Here is a 27,338-nt window from a genome sequence, read left to right on the forward strand (position 1 = left end):
ACATAATTTCAAAGATTAATCTGAACCCAGGCGTACGTAGGTTTGCGTGGAGGCGGCCTGAACTGAGAGGTTCTTAATGCTATGGTCATGGAAGTTGTTGTTCGGTGTCTATTGATTGTGGTGTAGCCAACGTAGCACTTGGTGCAGGTGATCAAGTAGATTATACTCAGAGTGTACTGAAGGCTACTTTTGAAGTAGTTTAGCTGTTTGCAGTTTGCATGTGCTGCATCTGGGGTGTCTGCACGGGGTGGTGTTCCTTGCTGTATATCGTGTGACTGTGCCCTGCTGTTTGGGGTTGCTGTTTGGGGTATAATGTCAACGAATTGGTCCGCGGGGCTTTGGGGCATACTTTTACTTTTAGCATCGTGTACTGTGGTGGTGTGATGGTGGTAAACACTTGGGCGAGGATATTTTTGGCGGTCTTCATATTTGATTTTGAGAATTATTTTATCTACTGCTTTATTTTATCTACTGCTTTTGTAGTAGTAGAAGTTGAGTCATGGCGTGATAATTTTCTGGTGTACGTGACACATTCTCCTTTGATGATGCCTTTATACCGACTTGTAGTGTAAATATTTGTAGAGATTTTTTTCTTTTTGATATGTTTTTATGTCTATGTATAGTTGTGTATTCGAATGTGTATTCGAAGGTGATTCCTTTGTAGATGGTGAGGTTTGCTGTTGTTTTGCTGTTGTTTCACATGTGAACTTCAGAGAACAGTGCACAGGGTTGCAAACTCAAAATAGTTGAAGTTGATGGAGTTTATTTCTGGTGTGGAGGTGTGGATTTCTTGGTAAATTATTTCCAAGCAATCTTGTCTGGGGGATGGATGGATGGGTACAAGCTTTGTACATCTATGGTTACTAGAATCGAATCGATTCATCTGGGATTCGAAGGTCTTGTAGAGTGCATGCCAGTGATGTTGAATTTTGAAGGTAGTCTGGGTAAAATTTGTTGGAGGGCAGACGGAGATAGAATCGAGTTAGAGTGAGGTCGGACGGGGCTTGTGAATTTGTAGAATTTTAGTGGTTGTTTATTCTTGGCGTTTGGGTTCTTGTGTCGTGGTGTCGTGGTGTCGTGGGAGAAGGATTTTTTTAGAATTTAGATGGTTGTGTCTGCTAGTTGGCTTGCGCATAGTTGGAGGTAGTCATCTGTGTCAAGCACAATGTTCGTCACCGCAGGTTTGATCGTCACTTCATTTCTTAATCGTTTCAGGAATCGTTGTTCTTGATTCGCATATTTTTTCGAGTTTTTCATCCAAATTTGTTTTTGTTTCGTCTATGTTCGTCTATGTATGTATGATGTGTGTGTGTGACTGTCTTGGTCTGTCTTGGTCTGTCTTGGTACATGAATGATCTTTGTTTCTGGTATGTATTTTTGGGGGCTTTTTGGGTTTTTTGTGTGTAGCATGAACATAAATTGGTCGTAGTCGTCGAATTGTCGGTGGAGTTCAAGTTTTTGTTTGGTTTTGGGGGTGTTTGATAATGTTTTCTGGTTGGATATTGTGTGAGCTGAGATTGTAAATGCTTTATGTCGTGCGATAGGCCTGGACATAAAAAATGCTTCGGATGTTTTGTGCAGGGTGGTTGAGGATGTGGTGTTTTTCTTTTGGAGCTTGGTTTGGAAGGGTCAGTCAGTTTTTTGGATAGCTCCGGTAGACAGATGTGATTATCTAGGTGACATTTTGCAAGGAAAAGTGAGTGTAACTTGGCGAGAGTTGAGGTCGGAGGACGCAAGATGTTGTTCAGTGAAATGAACAATGTTGGACACTGTGTTGTGTTCACTTAGATGTTGGAAGAAAAGTGTGTTTTTTCGGACGATGCAGGTTTGCTTGCTTCTGGTAGCTTGTTGTAGGATGAAACAGTTTGCTTGCACACTGTTATATATTCATGTAGTCGGAGGTAATAGTTATAATTATGCCCATTTACTTTGTCCTAGCTAGCTAGAGCTAACAGTGTACACTGCAGTAGTTATTATAAGCGTGGAAGCTAGCTAAATTGAACACATTTTATCAACTGATATAGGGTAGGTGTTGGTAATATAAACACATGTCCTAGTATACAACCAGTCTTGAGTTTTAGAATAATGTATCCTGGTGGGGCTTAGCGCTAGGAAGGCTTAGCAGAGAGGCACTAAACCCTGCTTTCTACATTAGTGACGCGCATCTGGCTCGTGTATACAATGAAGACACTAAACACGCGGTAGTTGTACACAAACAAACAGACAGTTAGGTATAGGTAAACACTACACACTACACCCAGCGTCTCGGGTAACTAGCATTTTATGTGGGGTTATCTTGATGTTATCGTAGTTATAATAGGTAAGTTTTGTTAGGTGGGGCGGAGGGTGGGGCTAGGTTATATGTATATATGTATAGTTACATCAGAAGACCTTCTTTGACTTTTGCTGCTTACTTTTCCCTCATAGGAGAGCTAGCGCCCCACAAATACCAACCCGGCTGACAAAAGCCAGCCACCATACGAAGTGCGGCGTAATGTTTCGAGGTTTTAAAATAAAATTATAAAAATAACACAGGAAACCAGGAAAGTAATGGACCGCACTGGACCGCACTTCGGCTCCGTTTCTAAAAAATACACATCCGTTTAACAACTGGTACGGGGTGGCCGAACTTACACCGTACACAACCCGTCATTGAATCGTCCTCAAACCGTCGACTTAAATTTATTTACTTACTTTTTAGCATGCAAGCACACACTTATAAAAAAAATGTGATCACAATTAAAGTATAAGTACACAATGAATTAATCACTCTCGTCACTACTTGTACTGTCCTGTTCCGAAAATTCTTGAAATCTTTTCCTTCTTAGAACTTCCTGGAGTTAATCTTACAGATGGAGGAGGAGTCGAAGCAGCACGTGCCCTGCCAAGATGGTAGTACGGTTGGCCCTCTTTTCAAGCTTCGAGACAAGCCTGTTCAGAACTGTGATAAAAAACAATAGCACACGCAAATAAGAGTTAGGGGTGGCCATGCCTTATAGCACGAGGGTCACCGTATATACACAGCATATCGAAGCTCTTACTTTGCGCATGTGCGGCATAATAAAAGACTGCATATGGTGTATCCTACCTTGACTGTCCCTTCATCACAGCTGCTCATAAACATAAATTTCCAGTCAATGTCCGCCCAAAGCTTTTCTTCATTTTCGGATTTAAGAAATCTTTTCCTGTGTAGTAACTTGGTCTTAGCTACTTTATACTGCTTATACTGCTGCTTATACTGCACGCTAATATATGTTCAGAAGAATGGTGCATTCATTATTCATTTCATACACCAGCACTCTAAATATAGCAACTCCTTCCCCTTTAAGACTGAAACCGGTCGGGGGGTTGTCTATTGGGGTTGTCTATTGGGGTTGTCTATTTCGGGTAGATCGTCTTAAATCTTGACTTTTCGAATTCTCTTCAGTTACCACTGGAGTCTCTTCACTCGGTACCAGGAGCAATTATGGGTAATTCGGTTGTGTCACTTGTGTCACTTGGTCTCAATCTAATTTGATCCAGATGCTTGACAATAGTTCCATTTCTCAGTTCACATCGAAAATTCCTTACAAAACAATAGTCACCTTCCTCGCCTTTTGGTGTGATTTCTGTTCTTCCTGATTTTCAGAAACCTTAGTCGATAAGTCAGGATGCATCAAGTGGATGCATCAAGTCTAAGTGAGTTCGGCTGGGGAGGTACCTGTAGTAGCGTGTGGTTGAGTTCTATATCGTTCTTAGTCAAAATCTCCATTGTTCTTTCTTAGTCCATTCTTAGTCCATTCTTGATTACTTGAACTGCCCTTTCTGCTAGCCCGTTTGTAGCTGGGGCTGTAGTTTTGTGTTTGATTCCATTCTTTTCAACAAATGTTTTGAATTCTTCACTTGTGAAGGATGTTCCGTTATCAGACACAATTAATTCTGGTAATCCAAATCTTGCCATCATGTCTCTCAAACATCGAATTGTTTCTTTAGATGTGGTATTTCGGACTATTTCTGCCTCAATCCATTTTGAATGAGCATCGATCATAACAAGTACAGTTCTACCTTCGATTGGTCCTAAGTGGTGTATGTGTATTCGTCTCCACGGCTGACTTGGCCACTCCCATACATGTAATGCTGCTTTGTTCGGATTCTTTGTTCGGATTCTTTTGGTTTTGTTGGCAGTTTTCACAGGATTGCACTGTTCTTTCGATCTCTGCGTCTAGTCCTGGCCACCATCTAGTCCTGGCCACCATACTACTTGTCTCTCCAGGGTGACCTTCATGTTGACCTTCATGTAGCAATTCCAGGACACTTTGCCTGCCAGCTGTGGCCCCAGAGTACACAGTCGTCAAGAATACTTAGTTCGTTCTTTCTTTCTCGGTATGGTGATAATCGCTTATTTCCATCCAACCTTTCTGGCATAAGGTTCTGACTCTCGATAATATCGGATCTCTATCAGTCCATTGCTTGATTTGTTTCACTGTGATCGGTGTTGTTCGCACGGTATCCAACAGTAATACCAATTCTTCTGGTATAGGGCTTTCCTTAGGGTTTTCTGGCAAGGGTAGTCTGCTTAACCCATCACCAGGTCGATAAGATATTGAGATATTGAGTAGTTGTATGAGCTGAGTATCAATGCCCATCTTTCAGTGGGTTAAGTACATCACTGACTGGACTACATCACTGACTGGACACGTTCTGGTCCTGGATACTTTGCTGGTGTTGCAGTTACTAAGAGCTGTCAGTGGGAGCGCAAGGTTGTACGATTCAAGAGTACTCGTTAATTTTTTGTGTGAAAGTATAATTAGTAAAACTCAGTTCATCATATCTCAGTTCATCATAATTATAATTATTATGCAATTGAGAATTGACCATAAGTATAATGTGGAGCATGACTGTTGTATAATAGTATGCATGATATAATAGTATGCATGATAATAGTATGCATGTTCATTTGAGATGAGATAAGTTCCGCCAGGGGCTATAACATAAACATTAGTTCATTTGAGATAAGTTCCACCAGGGTAGCAGTGGGTGGTGGAGGTACATCTGTTGGCACAGCATGGAATTGTCTGCGGATTGATCCATGGCCAGTTTTAAGTAATGAAGCTCTATCAGAAGCTAGTTTCCCAGGCTGTTCCACAGTCCTGCTCCTTTGATTTCTGGGGTTAGAGGTTGACTTGCTGCTGCCAGGTACATCAAACGATTGCATTTCACCTTTGTAGAAACGGCTATGCATTGAAGTCAATTCTTTTGCTAAACTCATTGCATATCTTTCGCCACGTAAGCATTACTGCCTTGGAGGTGAAGTGGTCTCCCACCATGCTCCTAAGTCCTAAGTACGCATTCCACGTCGTCGGTTGAGGTGGCACGAGGATGCTCGAGAGGATGCTCGAGAGGAATACTCTCCGAGACATCTTCTCCTCATCCACTCTCTGCTTTCGAGGGTGGTCGTTAGAGTTTCCCTTGATATTCCTCTAACACCTCTCAAACTCCTGTATGATTAACCAATAATCATAGTATACAAGCATAATAAATATAACAAACCTATGCCACGGCATTAAGTCATCCAATAGGAAGTTGAGCATCTCATAGTTGTATTTGCTCCGCTTCAGCTGAGAAATACCACGCTCATCTGACAATCTCCTCCAGTTTAGTACGACCTCAATATAGTCACCCTTAAACTTATAATTCTTCTTTCGCATAAACTGGAGCATTTCTTTGCTGAACAACAACCTCTCGGCATCTCTCACGGATACCTGACTCAGGATCTTCTAGTGCCTCCTTATACGAGTGGAAGTTGCAAATCTCTGGAAAAAAATCCAGATACGGAAATAATCAATATATATACCTTTAATACATGAGCCCTCTCATGGCCACATGTGAGTTCCGTTCCTGATACTGAAACTCAAGTTGTGCCTCGATCTTAGTTTGGTTTCAACCATTCTTTCTGAAATGGAATTAATTATTCATGCCGATATATGCTCCATGGATGAGGGGTATATCCAGTCGACACGCATCTTACCCTCAATCGATCTATAACATCATCCCCACTAGAAACATCATCCCCACTAGCTCCACAATGTCTCCACGAATGAATTTCACACAGGAGGAGAGGGGAGACACAAGGAGTTGGATGTAAGCTGCCGATCACTGCGCCATCAGGGCAAAGAAAAACTATAATTTTAATTAGTATATCCAGTACTAACCATTTTGGGGCGTGAGCATTGTAGATACGATGAAAACTTGTTACGTGCATCAGACCTCAGCTTCAGAACTGACACAGGACGTGTGAACCCCTTGACTCTGAATGCCCCATTGCTAACAAATCCTACAATATAATGCAGTTCAAACGTTATTTTATACTCACCAGCCTTCCTCTGTTCGATGACACCGTTGATGTGGGTGCGAGCCTTTGTAGGGAATGCAACTTATGGGTAAAGCGTCACCAAGACGTGAGACGCAGCCACGTCTTGAGATGCACTTGGTAGAGGGTAGAGAGTCTGCGTGCCATGTTTCTTTGAATGACATCAGTTGTTTTGTCTTTGAGCAAATCAGACAGCAACTCAACATACATGTCACGACCATCACGGTTCAGCCTACTCAGCTCATCGACTGTCCAGCTAAGCGAAAAGAGATCTTTATCGCTTGTCTTCTTTCCAGAGGAGAGCTTCTCCTGAAGTTTGTCGTTCGACTTCTTCATAACTTCAAAAGAAATAATGATTTACAAGTGTTTGCTTTGAACCATTCCTTCTTGATGATGCCCAAGTCTACCACAGTGAGGCTACGCTGTCGACACAACCGTTTTGCAGTACCGTACCCTCGCGAAAATACGCCCACCCTATTCTGCAAGAAGTCTAGGCTTATTAGGGGACTGGGCGTTTAATCGCGAACGGCGAGTTTTCATTCGAACTTACGCCCACCCCCTGCCTCAAATCGAGGTTTACACTTTGCTCTATGCCAATTCTTTATTAATTTATTGTATTTTCATTTTAATACATAGTATGAACATTTTATACAACAACAATGTTATAAACTAATGCATGAGTATGATTAAAGCATGACAAGAGAATGAACATAAGAAGTGGACTCTGGCTCTATTCGTTGATGTTAGATGTAGCAGAAACTTCTCGAAGGATGGTAGGTCATACTCCTACAGAGCAGCTATCAGGTACTTTGTTTCAGAAAACCAAGGCAAGGTAACCTGCAAAATTAGCCTGTGTGATAACTTTCTTGGACTTGTGTTTTCCTTTCTCAGCATATAGGACTACTTGTTCCCTGCATATACATCTTCAGGGGGCAAACAGATCCATACAGAGAAAGTTATAATGTCTGATCTTGGTCCAGCAAGGAGTATAGTCTTACTAGCTACTACCTAAAACTTACTTTCTTCACTAAAATTAATAGTGAACATGTGGCATTCAGCTACTGCGCATGCTCAACTTCTTATTCTGGGTGGGCTTATAATCGAGTGAAAATACCCTCGTGCAAGAACTTCGAAGCAAAAGAGGGGATGGGCGTTTATTCAAGATGGGCTTATTTTCGCGAGGGTACGGTATTCCTTGTACGTTTAGCTAGTTCGCCATTTTCAAGGTCTACGTCTCCACCTCTCATTGACTCCGTTAAACCAGGAACTACACCCATCTGATTTTGGTAGAACCTTGCACGCTTCATCAAGTACCGATCCCTAAAACATTAACAAACGTAGACCTTTATAATATACCTGAACACCAGCTTCCACAGTGAAAGAAGCTATATATTCAATACATAATTATGCGAATGAGCATGCTCATGACAACATCATCTTCAATCACTTGCTTCCTGGGAATTGAAGCAGGTCCTTTCACTTTCACGTTCGTTGTTTCCACCTTCCACATAGGACCAGAATGCATGTTCAACCACTTCTTTCCAAAGAGTGTATACATTGACTCCAACCATAGTCGATACTCTGCTGGGCAGGCAACCTACATGCATGAAGTGGGAGACATCATTCTAATGTATATATGTATTACAAGTCACACACACCTGAGTTTTATGAGTAGTGTTGAAGAAGTTGACAGTATATTTAAACAGGCCAGTAATCAGTTGCTTTGTTGGAAAAACAGAATCTTCTCCATCTGACCTCGGTTGTACAAAAAAAGTTGGTCCTGCCTGTGTCACTCAGCTGCTGCATTCCCTGGGCTGAATATTGTATGTAATCGCTTGGTACCAAACTTGGAACAAGAAGTAGGGTTTGGTCCATCTCACTCAAGGTGTCAATGGTCACTACATTAGTATACGTGCCCTATAGGGAGCTGATCTGCTACCCCATCTGTAAAGTATTTCTTGGCCATAGACGGTTTTTGAAAGGTCACAGTCAGTGACTTTGTCACTCGGGTACGACAGGCACCACCTAATATTCGTAGGAAAATAACCAAGTGTATTCTCACCTCACCAGACCAGAGGACACTTACTTGTACGCTTGGTTCCAGCTTTAAGTGTGCTCTTTTTTGATGGTCACCAATAAATTCTGTTAGTGCTTTATCTTCTGTTAAAGACCACCCACTGGTTGGAGGATACAAATGAGAACACAATGGATTCTTGACAACTTTGTGTTGTGAGAAAGCAGATGATTCAGGTACTGGTTCAGGCAATGGTTCAGGCAGGGTTGGTACAGTCTCTGGATCAAACAGCCTGGATCAAACAGCCTGCGTCTTCTAGCATTATCAGAACGCTGCACACGCCTTTTAGGTAGCTGTGAAGGGGTCAGTCCAGTAGGAGATCCCCTTGTTCGCTGCATATTGACACAGTACAGCTAGTACTGCCTAGCTTTTGTGGCTCAAACATTTGGCACAAATAAACCGCGGCTATTGTTGAGGCTAATTTATATTTTAAGGTCAAAGTTTTCGTGGATCTCTGCTTTCAAGCCATTTCGTCATTTCGTCTGGGGCGCGAGGATGTAAAACATAAGCCCACGTGATGTTGACATTGGCTTACCTCCTCTGACCACAGCCCATGCCAGAAAAATTTCGAAATCAGAACCAAGTTACTTGAAAGACATGAGCATATGGGTGCATATGGGTCCAACAGACACATTGAGAGAGAAACATTGAGAGAGGAACTCACAATGCTGTAGAGACTACTGCCTCAAGCAGAGGAACTACAGGTACAAGAAGTTTTACTATACAATATCATGCATGGATACACTGCAAGCATTGTACGTTATTGATTGATTATAATCCCTAATTGAACATAGTATTATTAGCTACTCTATAATTAAAACTATACATACGTGATAACTATACATACGTACACACGTATATCAGGCTCATCTAAGAAGATTTTCTACCACACGTTATTTCAAGATTTGGCATGACCCGGACATGGTCAGTTCTAGTTTCAGCTGTTTATGATCCTGCTTTCTACCTAACAGCAGAAGAAGCAAAGCAGAAGTTGGGGAATGTACAAAGCACAATTGAAGCTCCAGAGTTACATACTCAGACCGTGAAATGTCTGTAAATTCTGCAATAAAATGCCATATACCAATAAAATGCCCATATAAACAAGGAATAAAATGGTGCAACATGTGTTGCCATAACAACCACGGTTATTACGCCCACCCGTTTTTATCATTTTAAATGCTCGGCCAGCGGTGAGATAAAATCCTTTTTAAGAATCAGCCTATCATAATTATGCTTTAATTATGCTTGACTAAGCTTGATTTTCACATCATAAGAATGTAACTAGATAACTATAGTATGTTCATGCACTGTCTATATTTTTGTCGTCTTTTTTCAAGAAGCTGTACTTATAACTTGCTGAAATCAAACATTCATTGCATGCAGCAGTAAGCGAGTATGACAACAGTACGGACATAAAATGTGGGTGTGGATAAAATGTGGGTGTGGTTTCCTGTATGTCTGTAAGGTGGTCGGTAGCCTCCTTCCAGGAAGTGCGGCCTGGGATCGAGGCTAGTCAGTTGGCTCTGGGACCGGGGGAACACCAAGCTTGTCCCGCCATCAAGGACTTAGATGGTCATAGCTAGTGTCCTTTATATAGAGCTCTAGTGGGAGGGCCCGTTATGGGAGTATATCCTTCAACTTTCAAAAAAAAAAACACAATCAAAAATAAAGCTGGAACCAAGCGTACAAGTATTCTGCAGCATTAATCCGGTATATCTGCAAAATGGTGAACTTGCATGACAATGGTGCTATATAATATATAAATGAAAGCACCACGTGTGGCTGATGCCTTGGTGGATGTACCAAACGTACAGAACATAAAGCTATACTGCTATACTAGTATTGATAGCCACAATTTTTGCTAAGCACACTTCTGAAAAGGCTACAATGGCATTCTAAGTAAGCAAAACTAGGCACAACTCAAGAACCAAATGACTATTGAAGCCTATTAGAAACACTTACTTGCACTTCATTGATTCTTGAGCAGCTGTAGCAATCTACATAGACACACAGACTAGTCCAGGGTCAGAGAGGGGAGCGCCCTGGGATTATTCTCCCCTAGAAATCTGAAAATTAATGATGTCATAATAACAAATAATATTAATATTATTACTCTATAATCTCAGATGCTCTGCTTCAATTATTGGGCGCCCTTTTTCCGCCTCCTTATGTTTTACCATGCATGGTAGCTACATGAGCCAGTAGTATAGTTAGCTTTCAGTTGTTCCAAGTCAACATGAGTCCAGCAGTGTGGCTACTTTACACACATACCCCGCTGTCAAGTTGACAGGCTAAAACCAGTGTAACTGACACATGAGTAACAGGTAAGGCTATATAATCATACACACACGCTTACGTAGCATGGCTGCAAGCAAAGCTATACACACACCCATCTGGGAACAGAGAGCAACAGGTAGGGCTATACACACACCTAAGTTGACAGCAAGCAAGGCTTTACACACACACCCCACTGCCTAAGTCGACTGGCCTAAGCCAGTGTAACTGACACATGGGAACATATACAAACACATCTAAGTTGACAGGCTAAAGGCGGGAAACAGCTTTACACACACACCCCACTGCCGAAGTCGACTGGCAACAGGTAAGGCTATACAAACACATCTAAGTTGACAGGCTAAAGGCGGGAAACAGCAAGCAAGGCTTTACACACACACCCCACTGCCTAAGTCGACTGGCCTAAGCCAGTGTAACTGACACATGGGAACAGAGAGCAACAGGTAAGGCTATACAAACACATCTAAGTTGACAGGTTAAAGGCGGGAAACAGCAAGCAAGGCTTTACACACACACCCACTGCCTAAGTCGACTGGCCTAAGCCAGTGTAACTGACACATGGGAACAGAAAACAAATACCCTATACAGTTGATTGGCTAAAGGCGGGACAGAAAACAGCTAGCTATACACACCACACACCCCTAAAGCCAGTGTAACTGACACATATGGGGAGAGAGCAATATTGGTCTACACTTATCTGTAGAAGCCTGACCATCCTCTCCAGCCTAGCCCCATGGATATCCACTCGACTCGACGTCTAGTCTAAAACGTGGCACAGCATTGCACAGCTGTGGCTCACGTGAAAGTATCTCTGCCTCTGCGTAGTCCAGTCCTAGCATATCTATGGTCCTAGCCATAACCGATATAATTATTACTACAGCGCGGCAATGCAATGGGCAGAAACAGGACACTGGTGTCGAAAAGAAAGCACAGGAAAAGACAAAATATGTTGAAAATTCAGCTTAAGAGAGTTAGATCTATATAGACCCTCACCTGTCACCTGTTGACTCCAAGAATGAACCTTTATATGTTCCGCAACTCGGCGTCCAGGTAGTGCTACCGTCAATATCTATAGCTAGCAATGAATCACAAATCCTGCAGGAACCGAAATCAATGCTGTGTATACTATGCCGGATACAATCACTGATAGTCTTTCAGTTTCAAGTACATGTAGTGACGAAACATTTGGAAGCCCACGAAGCCCAGGATCCCCTCCATCGTCACCGCTAGTATATTGCTATGGCAATGAAGTCCCAATTGAAAGTGATCCCAATTGAAAGTGATCATGAAGTGTTAGCTGAAAAGACGGATAATTGCAGTATTGAACACGAGACTGGGTCTGGAGTTAGTGAAAACTGTCAACGACTTCAAAAGAAGTTAATCGACACCACCAGATATGCTATCGGCTTGGAGAAAGAAGTAGAAAGACAAAAATTGGTAATCACGGAAGCTAAAAGAAAAATGTATTCTGTTCAACATGTATGGAAAGATCTTATTATTTACAATGAAGAAAGCAGAGCTGGAAAAATACTTAAAACATCTATGCAGCTCAAGAAAAGCTGACCAGAGATTGCTCTAGATCTCTAGCTAGCTTGAATTGTATGTATTGGGCTATATACTATAAAATTACATGCCACTCAAATATAATTAAACAACATGCATAAGTCTATTATATATACATAATTATGCATGCAGCTCAGTGATAATTGTTCTTTTACAGTTGGTGCTCTATTCTACAAGAGGAACAATAAGGGATAAGTGTTCACTGTTATGTTCTACAATAACATGAGCACATCTACACACCAGGCCCTCAAGTGGAATGAACGAATGTGACCCGAAAGATTCGTATAGTTGATTGCACCATAATTCAGCAGGTTTTCCATAGGCATGTCTTTCTGGATGTGGAAACAGCCACGAAACATATGCAAAAAGTTTGTTACAAAGATCTGGAGTATTATCAATAGAGTAAAATACTTTCAGATAGTGATGGACTACAATTGGACGATGATTGGACAAAGGATGATGGTCAACAGGAAGTGGGGTTGGAGGCTTACCATATAATTCTTCGACCCATTTTGCCTGAATCACATAGTGTACCCTACTACTTTTAGTTCCTACTGAATCGAAAACCTTTCCGTGAAGAGTAAGGGAAGAATATTTTTCGTAAACAGAGTTAACTTCACAGTGTGTCGTTGAAGGATGTATCTTGCATAACAATGTTTGTAGTGCTTCTATACAATCAGAATCTAACACACCTTTCTTATATTTCAAAGGTAGTTTAAACAAATCTGGAGTTAGTGTGTCACTGACAGAACCAGATAGTCTCTCTTTGATTACTATAGAAGCCAACTCTTTTTTATACTCAGCAGGATATTCAAATGAATAAGCACAATTGTCTGCAAGAAAACGATTTATCAGTTGCGGCTCGATTGATTTGCTGTTTGAAGGCTGTTTCCCTAGCATACCATTGTAACGCTCAAACGAGAAAAGCCAAAACTCTTGTGCTGGTCCATAATCTAAGACTTCAAATGACCATGCAGGTGCATATTAGGTGTAATAGAGTTTTTGCCATACAGATGTTCCACCTTCTTACAGAATCGGATGAGTAAGGCATCTGCAATGCTAACATTTGTGATAGATAATGTTTGTTTACAAAAGATGCGACACGCTAAGACGAAGTGCCGCCAGCATTCTAGATGCTCAGTCGGCAATACATTGCAGGAATGGAGTAAACAGTGGCCCAAAGTTTAAATTGATCAGCTTTAAAGCCTGAGAAACCAGATGCTATTTTGTAAGGAATGCGACCTATGTCCGATGGAACACTAATGCTATCAATAACTTCTTGAATCTTTCGATAATGGTTTTTAGCAATAAAGTTCTGATCGATCCATCTGATCGATCCATCCAAATAGATATCATACGTTTACATGTCCCAAGAAAGAGATTGTGCATGGGACAACATTCGAGGGGCATCGAAGTAAGGCAAATCAAGTAGAGCAGAGTACCTGCAGCCATACAAACTTTCTGCTTTACCTTTGTCAGATTTGGTCTTACACTTGTTAATCTTTTTAATACTATCTCGGTGGTCTTTATTACTACGCTGCTTCCCATTCTGAGCGGTTAAATCCTGAGTAATTTTTGTTGGTAATATCGCCTGGGAAGACCTTCTGACATTTTGAACATCCTAAATTTGCATTATGTCCAAGAAACCCACAAGTCTTACGTCCTGCGGGTATGTCACAAGCAACACACAAAAGGGCACCTCGTACGGTTTGATGTCCCTGTTGACATAGAAACCGTCATTTTAAAAGTTCATTCATCCTCAGGTTCACGTGGTCCAGGAACGTGGTCCAGGAATTATCCCAATAAGGATAACATTTTCCCGTTTGTAGCGTAGAAAACGTGGTAGACTAAGTACTGTTAAGTAAATAGCACCAACAGACAATTGTGTATGTTTATACGGTTGAAACCAGTCAATATTAAGAATAAAGGCAAATGAAAATAAGGAGCCAAAGAAAGACGACTGCTGGAATTTTTTCCAAATCCGTCCACAGTATACATCCTCTAGATTATTTGATGATAACCTACAACCTACTACGCCACACCTGACAATGTTGATGAAATTCCGGACGCTGAAGTAGGGTCTGAAGACTTTCCAATAAATCTTACACGGATAAAGTAACTTTATGCATTGAACTGTCTTTAATAACAGGGTTCCACATGGTTCTCGTCTTCGTTGGTGAGGATGATTCGTTGGTGAGGATGATTCGGAAACTTTACATGAGAACAGCGTCGGCTAAGAGTCTTTGTTCCTTCAGTATATACACAGTCCTTTTTATCGTAAACACTACAACAACTTACACACACAACAAGCTTCATGAAATGGCTAATGCCTTAACTCGTTTGCGTAACAAATACAGCGAACACGGGAAATCTTTAGAGAGATCCTGTAGTGGTGGGGAGAATTGAGCCAATATAACTAGAAAAGCTGACAGAAACTTTATCAAAAGATCAACAGATTTATCTGGGAGATAAAATCTAGCTTGCAGAGTCAGTAAGAACCCCATCAACCATACAGATAGAGCAAGGGTTTTTCGTTTTTCTGGTGTATCATCCACTTGGCTTTCATTTTCACTACACGCCTCACTAGATCTATCCGATTCAACGTCCCTCCAATATTCCAAATCCCCAAGCTCATCATCTGGATATACAAAGATAAGTTTAATGACTGAACGACACATGCACGTGCATGCATGCACTTATTGGTACTATATATACGAACCTGAACATGTAGTATCTGAGTCACTATCCATAGTTACTGCGTCTAAACAGACATCAACATGAGGTGGATTGACAGAAAAGGACGGTAGAGAAGGAGGCTCTGGGACATGAGTGTGCATTCAATTATGATCATAATCAGTATAAATTATGTATATAGGCCTAGCCTGAAACAAAATATATGATGAATCATTGGGATGGTTAATGTTATATAACGGTAAAAGAACACATGCATGCTTATACACATGCATGCTTATACTCCAATGGTATATATGAAACTCAGTAAAGTATGACTCATGTTATGACAACTTTATGAAGGTCACAAATTAGTGTTCAATTTTACAATTTTTATGCACAAATGCATGGGCTTATAACTATAGTGAAGTGTTTCGTAAATTATTGACAAAAAAACAAATGATAATTTATACAATAAATTATTGTGATAATAAAATGGAGCGGTGGATCAAGTTCCATAGACTAAAGTTACCTTCTGCCATAATGGTAGTAGAAATCTCTGCAATACGTATCCAACTACCGTCCTTCTTACAATACAACCGTTTGTGCTTCTTAAAAGTTTTAGAAACCAAACTCAGATCACAGTGGGGACATATCTGCCTGTTGGCAAGAGATGGGTTGGACAACTTTATCTTCTTGCTTTCTGATCTAAGCGCGCAGTAAGAAAGCTGGAACTGGATGCCATGTTTACATAATACCACATACGTACTTCTAAGCAAAGAGCACCTAAGATTAAGAAAGTTGGTGATAGTATCCAGGTTGCTTCAAGCTTGGCTGGCTCTCTTGAGGTCATTAGCAATGAGCAAGAAATCTTTACGATCGAGTACCCGCCCGCTCGAATCAAGGCAGAGTTGAGGGCGGCACTTCCGATATCTACACATGCGCAGTATTATTAGGAGCATATGGTCAGCCAGCTGCACAGCACAGTACACAGTTCTCTAGCTCGATTGGCTCGCAACTTAAACTTAGAAGCTTTTGACTTAAGTGATCATGAATTAAGTGATAGCTGCAGCAATGGATCATTGGATAGGCGGCAGTCCTCAAAAGAGACGGCGTCCGGCGTTCGCTTCCAGTTCTAGTGAAGACGAGGACAGCGATGGCCTAGAACAATCGTCAACACCACCCAAAAGGTCAACACCACCCAAAAGAACAAAGAAGAAAAAGAAGTCCCTCCAGGCTGCTAGTTCTACCAGCTCCAATGTCATGATTTTAAAGGAACTACAGAAAACTAACTCAGCAATTGAAAAGCTTGTGTCTACAGTAAAGACTACCCAGAGAAGAGTAAGAAATGTTGAAGAGCAGATTTCCAGCTCGTCTTGTAGCACTCCAAAGAGGAAAAAGAAAAATGTCCCTGATGAAGTTAGAGTAAGTTAATGCGTTAAGCTTCACCACTCGAATTTAGTTTGTTGTACGTACGTGTCCAATTTTATCTGCCAACCCACACCCAAAATGACCTAGTTTTTGGGCATCCAAACAGTATACTGGTGCATGGCCAGTGTACGGAATAGTGAGTGGCCGCATTTCAGGGCGAGTTTTGTGCAGTAAACGTCTATATATTTTCCCAAAGAAATTACCCACTATAATTAAGGTTAACACAACTCTCCTCGCTATTCCGGCCAAGCTGCACTATCCCAATGGTGGCCAAACTTACTGTAGCCAGCTGTAGGTGTCTTCTACATGTTTTTGAGAAACAAATGAGAAACAAATGAACTGCACATAGTTTTTGTTATAAATATTTACAGTACATCAAGATGCCGGGACAATCCAATTATTGGGGTATATAACTGTTTTTCTCACTGCAGCGTGAAACAAGACGGATCTACGGTGGGATACAGAAAACTTCCTTGGGTGGAAAATCGAGCCTGGGTAATTAAGTGTCTTATTTTTCTTGCCAAGTTTAGGGTAATATTCAAAGATGACCAAAACCAAGTGACTTTAAATCGCTTACTCAAGGAGGTTAAGGCTTTAAACTCGGGATTCCTCACTGAGCATATCAAAGGTACAAGAATATTTATGATGATCAACTGATTTAGCTATGTGATTTTAGCTATGTGTGTTTTCATTATGCCTCAGTTCGCATGCGCACTCGAAGTATACGGTAATGTGTTTGTGTACAGCTGCTCAAGGATTTCTATAGGCTTCTAATCATCATGTCTTCTTGGCTTAATGTTATTGCAGCCGTGTTGCTACTACAGTAGCAGCCAATATAAAGTACCCGTTCCGCAGCTAGCTAGCTAGAACTTTTACAGCAGTTAGCTAAATATTATAGCTAGGTAGCTAGCGTTTTCTAACCTTGTAGAACAGAGATAGGACTCTATAGAGACTGCAGACATCCTTTTTGATGAGAGACTTGAAGAAGAATTATACCTGTGAATGGTGCGTTTTACGTCTTTGTTGTAAATCTAGAGCTAGGCTTACAGCTAGATATAGCCATAGCATAGCTAAGTAAACTAGTCTAGCTACGACAGTCGAAATCACTTAGGATTGTCTCTTTGTTCGTTTTCAAAAACTTTTCTGCAAAACGTACTTGCAACGGTAATTAGCAACGGTAGGGTAAAAAACGGAAACGTCGCGAACGTACTACTACGTAAACGGAACAGGTACTTTATATTGACTGCACTAAAACGCTAGCTACAGTGCAAGAGTGAGATTAGAGCTGCATGCTAGCTATTATAGGCTCTACTGATCAGCAGCTATATAGACTTTGTACTTTTGGCATTCTTTTTAGCATCAATCATGGTCGATCATTTCCCATGCACTCTTTGAGTTTCTTTGAGTTTCCCTGTATGCAGTAAATTACCCAGTAACAACGTATTATAGCCATAACTAGTATAGTCAAGAGTATTTGATAGAGAGAGAGTATCGAATGTAAGCATACTGTATATCAGATGTATGCGGAGAGTAACGTGACTTCCTGTATCTGCACACACTGACCAATCCAAGCGTGGGTGATGTAATCTATCAACCCATCCAAGTGTGGGTGATGGTGTGGGTGATGTAATCTACTTTCTTGATAGTAATCTATCAACCCATCCAAGTGTGGGTGATGTAATCTACTTTCTTAATAGATTACATCACCCACACTTGGATTGGTCAGTGTGCAAATTCCAAGCTTGTGACAGATACAGGAAGTCACGTTACTCTCCGCATACATCTGATGTACAGTATGCCTACGTTCGATACTCTCTTCTCTATCACTTGGTATAGTTAATGTGACATATCCACCGAGGCATCAGCACCCGCGGTGTTTTCATTTAATGTTCAATTATGAGACAATAAGTTGTTGTTTATGTTTGTGTAGACGCTGCTTATCGATTTTATCGTTCACGTAACGAGGAGGAGTCATCTCGTAGGCGAGGAAAACTAGGAGCCAAAAACAAAAGCAAAAGAAAACATGAACGGCTTTGAACGGCTTGCGAGGGTATGGCTTGCGAGGGTATGTATAATTATATACTTGTCCTGTGGGTGTTGTATGATGCATCGGCTTGCGTGCTATAGCTGGGTATGTTAACTTCTAAGGGTGTACTGGTGTACTGTTGTATGGTTGTATGGTGCATTTCGATGGCCTTGCTACAATTGCTCTGTGAAAATTTCCAATTTGTGCAAATGTTCCTATTAGGCAAGGCATGGTAAATATTGAACATGTGGCGTAGTCGCTAGAAGTATTGGCCCTCAAAAATTACATATCCGATATTTTGAATATGCACTCTTCTACAATGCATGGCATTGCAAGTAAGCAAAATTATAGGCATAACTCGAGAACCAATCATTATTTTGCAAATCCACGAATTATAATCCGTGACTAGAAGCCTGTATATATAGAAACTCTTATTTGCACTTTATTGATCCTTGAGCAGCTGTAGCAGTCTACACAGACAGACAGACACAAACACACTACCGTACGTATACCTCGCTTGTGCATGCTTCCTGTGCAGCTTGCTTTCCATTGAGGTATCAATCAGCAGTTTAGCACCCGTTGCACTAGCAATAGTCACAAACATGCATGCATGGTAAAGTAGTACACTGTACATAGAGCTAGAACCCTTAGCATGCACTGGCTACGAGCTATATGCGCACAAGCTTGTCGTTCGTTGAGACTGTTATAATTAGCTATATAGTTAGATAGTTAGGTAAGGTAGCTTTATAGGTATTTTTCATTCCAAGTGCATGATTAAAATTTTAATTATGCATTCGATTATGACAAGGTAAACCATCCTTCTCGTCCTGAGAGCCTGATGTATATTATTAATAGTGGACATACACTTGATTGTTATATACATGCACACGTCTATCACTTCAGCTATTCACGCTATGTTGGAAAAAGCTTCTTTTCTGACAGCTTCAGATAAAGAAAAATGGGTAGTGGTGCTGTGTCCTCAACTCACTTGAAGTGATGAAAGCGATATAGATGATGATGGGACAGAGATCATAAAAAGGCATGCATTGCCCTGGCTGAGTTTAAAAGAAGAATTGATGATGCCAGCCTCAAAGACAAGAGCCCTCAAGCAAAGACACAAACAAAGCAGAGAGTTGAGGGAGAGCTCTCTAGTCGGAAAACGCCTAGCGAAGAGAAGTTCCCTCCTTGGGCATTCGTATGATCATGACTATAATAAACAATGTCTACATTATGCATATAGACAACATTTAGTCCCTATATATACATGTAGTTCTCACTGTCTTATATATTTGGATCGAGATTATTTGGAATAAGTCAAATATAATTATTTATAAGCGTATGTATATGCATGCACAGTATATAGGTGTGGTCTAAGAGTATATAGTTACGTCATTCAACCTGTTGTATAGTACTGATTCACTCAGCATGCAGTCGAGACATGCAGCTAGTTATACATAACTACACTCTATATAATTATGGCAGTGCAACCTCACTGCCACTGTAGTCGGGTATTTGTAGTTTACGTCATTCAACCTGATTAGTAGACAGGTATATAGTGCACTTCACCTACCATTGCAATTGCATGCAGTCTATATAGCATTCAACATGACGCATATGTATTATTATTTATACACTATATTATACTGCTAATAGCAATAGCTATATAGCAATCCACCTCACATGCCCCTGCACAGGTTTATATTAGTTTAGGTCATTCAACCTGGTGTAAAGGACACTAAAATGTAAAGGACACTAATAGTCCACCTCACATGCCATTGTAGTCAGGACAGGTTTAGTTCAGGTCATTCAACCTTATGTAAAGGACACTAACAGTCCACCTCACATGCCACTGCAGCCGGGACAGGTTTAGTTCAGGTCATTCAACCTGATGTAAAGGACACTAACAGTCCACCTCACATGCCACTGCAGCCGGGACAGGTTTAGTTCAGGTCATTCAACCTGATGTAAAGGACACTAACAGTCCACCTCACATGCCACTGCAGCCGGGACAGGTTTAGTTCAGGTCATTCAACCTGATGTATAGGACACTAGCAGTCCATGCAGCAGTCCACGCAGCAGTCCACCTCATGTGCCACTGCAGATGGACAGGTTTAGTATAGGTCATTCAACCTAATGTGTAGTACACTGGTAGTGCACCTCACAGTTAGGACAGGTCTAGTTTAAGTGGTATTTACTATAGTACATGACAAGTGCATGAAACATGACCTGACAAGCTTCAGGAATTGTGAAAGAAAGTCTATAGGAAATTCAGCCCTATACTGCTATATAATAATTTCAGGAAATTCGTAACTTTCCTGTGTTACAACATGTGCTGTGTTACAACATGTGACACACAATCAAAGGAAATTCAATGTGTTCTACATCTGACAAAGCTATGTGGCCTAATGCAGGAAATAGTGTAATTGGCCCAGTGCCTGGTCTTTCACCGTCCTGGTCCATAGCGCTAGCGCCTAGGTCCATGTTATGCATGTCCTCAGTCCCAGACAGTTCATCAGCGTCTGGCATAAAGCTGGTAGCCTTCGGGAGGTATCCCTCTCCTTCATAGGCACTGTCATAGGCATTGTCATCACCAGAGGAGACATCGCCATTGCTATCCTCAAGCTGTTCAAGCACATCGGCACAAAAACAACCGTTAAGTAAACAACCGGTAAGATGCTAATGAAATTTTAACATAGCAACGTGGCTTGGAAATTTCTAGACTAAATTGCACGTGATTCTACAGCTCTTCCGGGATGTGCGTAGTTCAAGCTACTTCCTAAGTATCGCAGAATTAGAATTTTGCAAAAAAAGTCACTTATTGCGGGCCACCCGTGGCCCGTGGCGGTTAATTAGCTAAGGTCAAGTGGTTCCAGCCTCCTCTGGTCCCAGTCCTTAATATATCTGAGAACTCCCATCAAGGATACTAGTACCTAGCTATGATCTAGTGGAACTAATTTGCATAATTGAATTAAGCTAATTAGTTTTTTGGAAAAAGAAAATATTGAGCTCGATGCAGCATACACTGTATATTGCAAATATTATAGTGTAAATTTGTAAATTTTGTTGTTGAAATCTGGACCCGGGCCTTAAGTGCGCAGAGTAGAAAGCAAACCCAAGTTATAAAATACTTTGACACAGTGGATGCAGCACCTAAACGCTAGGTCTCGTTCATTAAGATTCTAATCAGTGTGGCTTAATCAGTGTGAGAAAAAGCTGGTTCCGTCGCTTACTCTTAGACAATCGATGACTAGGGTCATTGGTATTATCACTTTGAATATCAACAGTAGAGTCAACGATCAATATTCAAGACGATCAACAGGTGGGCCAGGTCCTCTGCAACATAATTATGTGCAAAAAAAAGTCTACGGTAGGCAGTGGTAGCTGCTGAAGTACACAAACCGGAGATATTAATTGTTTTCGACAAGAGGATATAACTCCCGTCTAGTGACTACATGAAACTGTAGAGTAGCACAAAAACTGATATCTAATCTTTCTGCTGTTGCGTTATCTGAGCTGTTTTGTTGCACTACTACATGTTCGTTTCTGCGCATGCGCACATGCATTATGCAATGATTCATTACAAAAAACATCAAAACTACTGACCACAAAGACTACAAAGAAACTCATTTGGAACTGCTCCAATTCCCAAGCAAAAAGAGTGATACCACGAGTCACATTTAGGGTATTGGTCTTTGTGGTAGAGCCTGACAAGGAACGTCATCTACATTCGTTAAGTAATGTGTCAACAAATGCATACACTCACCATCACTGCCATCTTCTACAGTGGAACTCAGGCTGCAAACAAATGTACACATACACGACACACACAATTTTAGTACCTTGACGTTTAGCTCTTGTACGTTTAGCTCTTGTACCACTTGTTGATAGGTATGTCTGTTGATAGGTATGTCTGCAAGAAAAAGAATATGCATGGCTTGATTTTACATTCAACACTACCAATAAAAACTCACCATCACATGGCCATTTTCTACATCTTAGAGGTAACACCTGACCCCGACTTCTTAGATAAACAGGCTGCATGCATGCAATCACACACACACACACACACACACACACAATTTAGTACCTTGACGATTCGCTCTTGCACCACGCTGGAGGAATCAACCTTGTTGACAGGTACGTCTGCAACACTATAATTCCAATAAAAACCCACCATCACTGGAAACATTGCCATTTTCTACAGTGGAACTCTTAGAGGCAACACCGATGATGAATTAATAAATAAGTGTATACATGTACATGTACATATATTATATGATACATGTATATACACACACAATTTTAGTACCTTGATGTTTAGCTCTTGCACCACGTGTTGTGGAGCTGGAGGAATCAACCTTGTTCATAGGCAAGAAAAAGGCTTACATTCAACTAATACCATTTTCTACAGTGGAACTCAACACCTGACCCCGACTTCTTAGATAAACAGGCTGCAATAAATAAGCATACACGTAGTACCTTGACGTTTAGCTCTTGCAATACGAGTTGTGGAATCAACCTTGTTGATAGGTACGTTTGCAAGAAAATATATTGGCACACTAATTCTAATGAAAACCCACCATTGGAAAAATGGCCATTTTCTACAGTGCAACTCTTAGAGGCAACACCTGACCCCGACTTCTTAGATGAACAGGCTGCAATAAATAAGCGTACAGCATATACAGCATATACATATGACACACGTATATACACACACACAATTTTAGTACCTTGACGTCTAGCTCTTGCACTACGTGTTGTGGAGCTGGAGCCTCGGTGTTATTAATTGTGTTGAAAGGGTGTAAGGACATCAGATTTCATATGGTATATAAATTTAGGCAAATGATATATATTATACGAATGAAAGGCACAATCATGTAGATCAGAAGTGATAAAAGTAAGTACCTAGGTGCAGATGATGTGGTTAATACTGTAGGGGTTAATACTGTAGGTGAATGTGGTAGTTATTTTCTAGAGATCATCTAGGTGTAGATGATGAAGTGTCTGTGGTTAATAGTCCAAGGGGTGCAGGTGGTGAGGTGTAGTAGTTATTATAGAATGTTCTAGAGCAGTGCTATTTAAGATGTGTGTGCAGTTTTAGTTTTTGTGCTATCAACAAACGGATTTGAGGATATTTCATCTGTGACCGAAGAAACTGACAGCGCATCAGTGCATGGCATTGTTACATATCTTTCACCAGTGAAGAAGGATCCAACTACTTTAATGCACCCAACTACTTTAATGCAACAGTTAGCGATGGCAAAAGAACATGCCGACTTGTTGGGTTTAAAGATTCGCGTATGAACTTTTGAAGATTGTCAGAGGGTTTGATGCAATGGATGAATTTGAGGTGGAGATGGCAAAGTGGTTTTGATAGAAACAAAGCCTGGAGCTCGCAACAAAACTGAGAGACCTCCTGGAGAAATGGACAGCAGGCTGCACCGTTGTGAACTGTTAACACAGGGAAGTACTTTGTGGGAAAATGACATTGGAACACTAGAAGAAGGAGAAAGTTACGAGAGCTCATAGTAAGGGAATTTGATTCGAAAGTATAGCTCCATGATGACATTGTTGAATTTCATGAGCCTGAAATTGAATCATGGCTGTCTAGGAGTTAAACAAGTATCGAAGTTGTCTTTACAGCTAAGAGTTGAGCCTGTGAAAGGAGGGGTTAGGACGACAAGATTGCTTCAAAAATATGATATTTGTCTACAAGCAAAATTGATGTTAATCGAAGTTCATATCCTTGTAGGAAGGATACACATGTAGGAAGGAGGTCTACTGCCTGTATTCAAGTTTATAGAGTACAATTCGAAAAATGTGATTATCATGTTCCTTCCCGAGTCAACAGCATTCTAGTCATTCTAGTCAACAGCATTCTATAACACTAACTTATACATAACACTAACTTATACATATTTTGTTTAACTGTGATTGCATATTCATTAAGTTTTGTTGTTGATCACTTGATGCACTGTTGCTATTTAAACAAGTTGCCTATAATTATACGATATGATTTGTGAACAATATAAAACATCATTTTAGGGATCTAAATCACAATAGTTGCTGATCCCACGGGAAAAACCCCTCTCATACAACAGTAGGAGGGAAAGACCGAGAAGACGTTTTCATATATTGTCAGTAGATGTATTTAGGGACCGAAATTACCATTCCAGTGAGTCACATCGTAAAGTTCAGATATGAGTCCCATGGATGTTGGAGAAGGAGGAATAAGGAAGATAAAATCACATCAATGAAATTAAAGCTTACGATAGAGCTAGGTAGCTCCGGACATCTTCTGGAACAGAAAATAAAAATAAATTGTTTTCTCAAGTCTCTCTCTGTGATACAATAGTTGCAGTGGTACTGAACAATACAAATACACAGCAAGGCGTATCCAGCTAGGGGCTCAGGGTGCCCCTAAGCTTAACATTAATTACTGCAACTTACTGGATAGCTGGGAGCTGAGCCTGAGCTTGCACTATAGAGCTAGCTAGAGCTCGCAAAGAGTTTTATACTGTTGGAGACCACACCCTTCAGATATCCAAGTTTCCGCGTACTGTGACTTATTAATACCACAAAAATTAATAGTACAAGGCAAGAGTCTGCATCAGGAGGTTGTTCCCTGTCAGTGTCTATATAATTCAGAAAGCACCAGCAGAGGACTAGAAACTAGACTACGAGGTAGAGGACAAAGAATCTTAAACAATGGTTTTGATACAGATTTTCTTGGTGATATACATGTAGTATCTGCCTGTCACTAGCTGCTCAGCAGAGAGGCCGTCTTTCAGTGGTCTGAAGAGAATAAAGACAGCAGTACAATCACACACAGAACGATCCACACAGAACGATCGACTAACTGGACTGACTAACTTCTACACATACACCCTGTAGATAGTGATAATAGCTATAGAGATGAGTCAATTGTAGCATACAATACTCTATCTATATGGTTGTAGGCAATGCATGGTAGAGTTGATATCATTGTGACTGTTCTTTAGTGACTGTTCTTTAGTGCCAGCTTACAACTAATGTCGATGTCTCAGATGGTCTTAGTTGTAAGCTGGTACCACATGCTATCTTATCTTAAGCACACACACCATGTAATCCTCGTTATCGTTCGATAACGAGGACATATCAATGTGCTTAGTTTGACCAGTCATTGCATCTTTAGCTTTGATCTGATACCGTGTTATACTGGGGGACAATTGGTTCAACATGTGCTCATCAACATCAGCCTGCAATGCTGACTGTTGGGTTTAATCACTCTGGATTCAAGTGTTGTCAACTGTCTGTTCTCACTCTACATAGTAACTCAGCAAATGTACTGTCACCCCTCTGACGCATTGCATTATCTTATTTGCCAGATTTGTACAACTGTGCATAACTATCACCAACTGCTGAGCAACTGGAGGCAATTGATACAAGGCATTTCGAGCAGCATGTTTGCACCAACCATACTTACTTCATCAATAATTAACAATACAAACAATACAAATACAAGTTTGGACAGCTTACTTCTTAATGTGTTCACTTTATCGTGACCTAGTGGCTGAAACCCGCTGCTGAATGTAGTGTCATACCGTTCACATTGAATGGTGGAGTGACAAAAGAGTACGCAGCCCACTCAAGATCATTCAGATGTATTTAGTCTGGACCATGGGCATTCATCATCTACTGATGACAGCTGCTCCATACCTGTTGATCGTGTACGCTCAGAAATGGAAGATTTCAGCTAAGATGGCGAAGAACTTGACCATGGACTTTGGACTTGTTTTAGAAAGTAGTTCAACAGAAACCGAGTCATTACCACCTGCAACTGCTGAAGAGACGCACCTTCCAATTGTTCAGCTGTATCTGTGTATCTGTTTTTCTTGTGTATCTGTTTTTCTTGTTCATGTTCCAGACATTGTTTAGAATTTCAGACAGAGCGTTTTTGGCAATCTTCTTTAGAACACTATCGTTGTTTCACTGCCACAGTCGTTTTTGGATGTTATACCCACAAATATTTACTCCGCACGCAAGAAACTGAACCATAAACACCGGTCGTTCAAAACATATGTGTGTTGCCCTACGTGTGGTGCACTCTACAGTACGGAAGATTGTAATTTAAACTCTATTTTGAAAGCGAGGTGTTGCCCTTTTGTTCAGTTCCCAAATCATCCTCAGCATCATCACCGTAAAGCTTGTGGTACGGTGTTAGTTAAAGAAGTTAAAAATCGAACTACTGTTACAAAAGTTTAAGTGAATCTCTCCAGGAAATGATAAAGCGTCCGGATTTTTTAAGAAGCCCGACTATTCAAATTTTGACAAATCTCAATGGACGTCTAGGACACTAGAAGAGCTGCTGTTATTGATCACTGTTGCTGTACTACTCGCATAGCCCAGAAGAAGATAGAGAAAGAGTTTGGGGAGTCAGGTACACCGCATTGCTTGAATTGCCATACTTTGATCCAATTTTGATGAGACCCTATGCACAACCTGTTACTCGGTACAAAATATGGAAATCTAAAGGAATACTCAGCCATCACGACTTTGATAACATTATGTGTGTCCATCAGATATTGGGCGAATTCCATCAAAGCTGGCATTGAAAGATGTTTTGCCCTGGCGTCACTATGACTGTTGGAAGCTTTTTGTTAAAATTTGCTTTGTCTTATGCCAAAGAACCATCATGAGTACAGATCTACAAGAAGCTGATGCGTTGTTGAAAGAGTTCTGGAAATCGTTTAAGGAATTGTATGGTGCTGAAGAGTGCATGGTGCTGAAGAGTGCACAATTAATATCCATTTACATGGCCATTTAACAGATTGCATCCGTGAATTTGGCCCGGTATATTCCTTTTGGTGCTTCGCGTTTGAACGTATGAATGGAATACTTGGATCTTATAGCACAAATAATCGCCAAATTTCAATTCAATACATGGAAAG

At 40.8% G+C, this 27,338-nt stretch overlaps 2 long non-coding RNA genes across 3 annotated transcripts; one reads left to right on the forward strand and one right to left on the reverse strand.

Moving 5' to 3' along the window:
* Positions 1–3,465: 3,465 nt before the first annotated feature.
* Positions 3,466–15,101, reverse strand: LOC135339975 (uncharacterized). 2 transcript variants are annotated; one of them, XR_010396146.1, is made up of 9 exons: positions 15,001–15,101; positions 10,386–14,919; positions 8,436–10,139; positions 8,008–8,374; positions 6,353–7,946; positions 6,192–6,303; positions 6,008–6,125; positions 5,530–5,932; positions 4,864–5,477 (listed from the first exon to the last, which is right to left on the reverse strand). It is a non-coding gene; the product is annotated as an uncharacterized LOC135339975 (long non-coding RNA). The 2 variants fall into 2 exon arrangements; XR_010396147.1 differs by lacking the exon at positions 15,001–15,101 and having other exon boundaries at positions 3,466–5,477; positions 6,008–6,135; positions 10,386–11,688.
* On the forward strand, positions 14,917–19,701 carry LOC135339976 (uncharacterized). The gene is made up of 4 exons (XR_010396148.1): positions 14,917–16,376; positions 16,814–17,010; positions 18,313–18,432; positions 19,312–19,701. It is a non-coding gene; the product is annotated as an uncharacterized LOC135339976 (long non-coding RNA).
* The last annotated feature ends 7,637 nt before the right edge of the window (positions 19,702–27,338 follow it).

Source organism: Halichondria panicea, chromosome 8, assembly GCF_963675165.1.
Source record: "Halichondria panicea chromosome 8, odHalPani1.1, whole genome shotgun sequence".
NCBI lineage: Eukaryota > Metazoa > Porifera > Demospongiae > Suberitida > Halichondriidae > Halichondria > Halichondria panicea.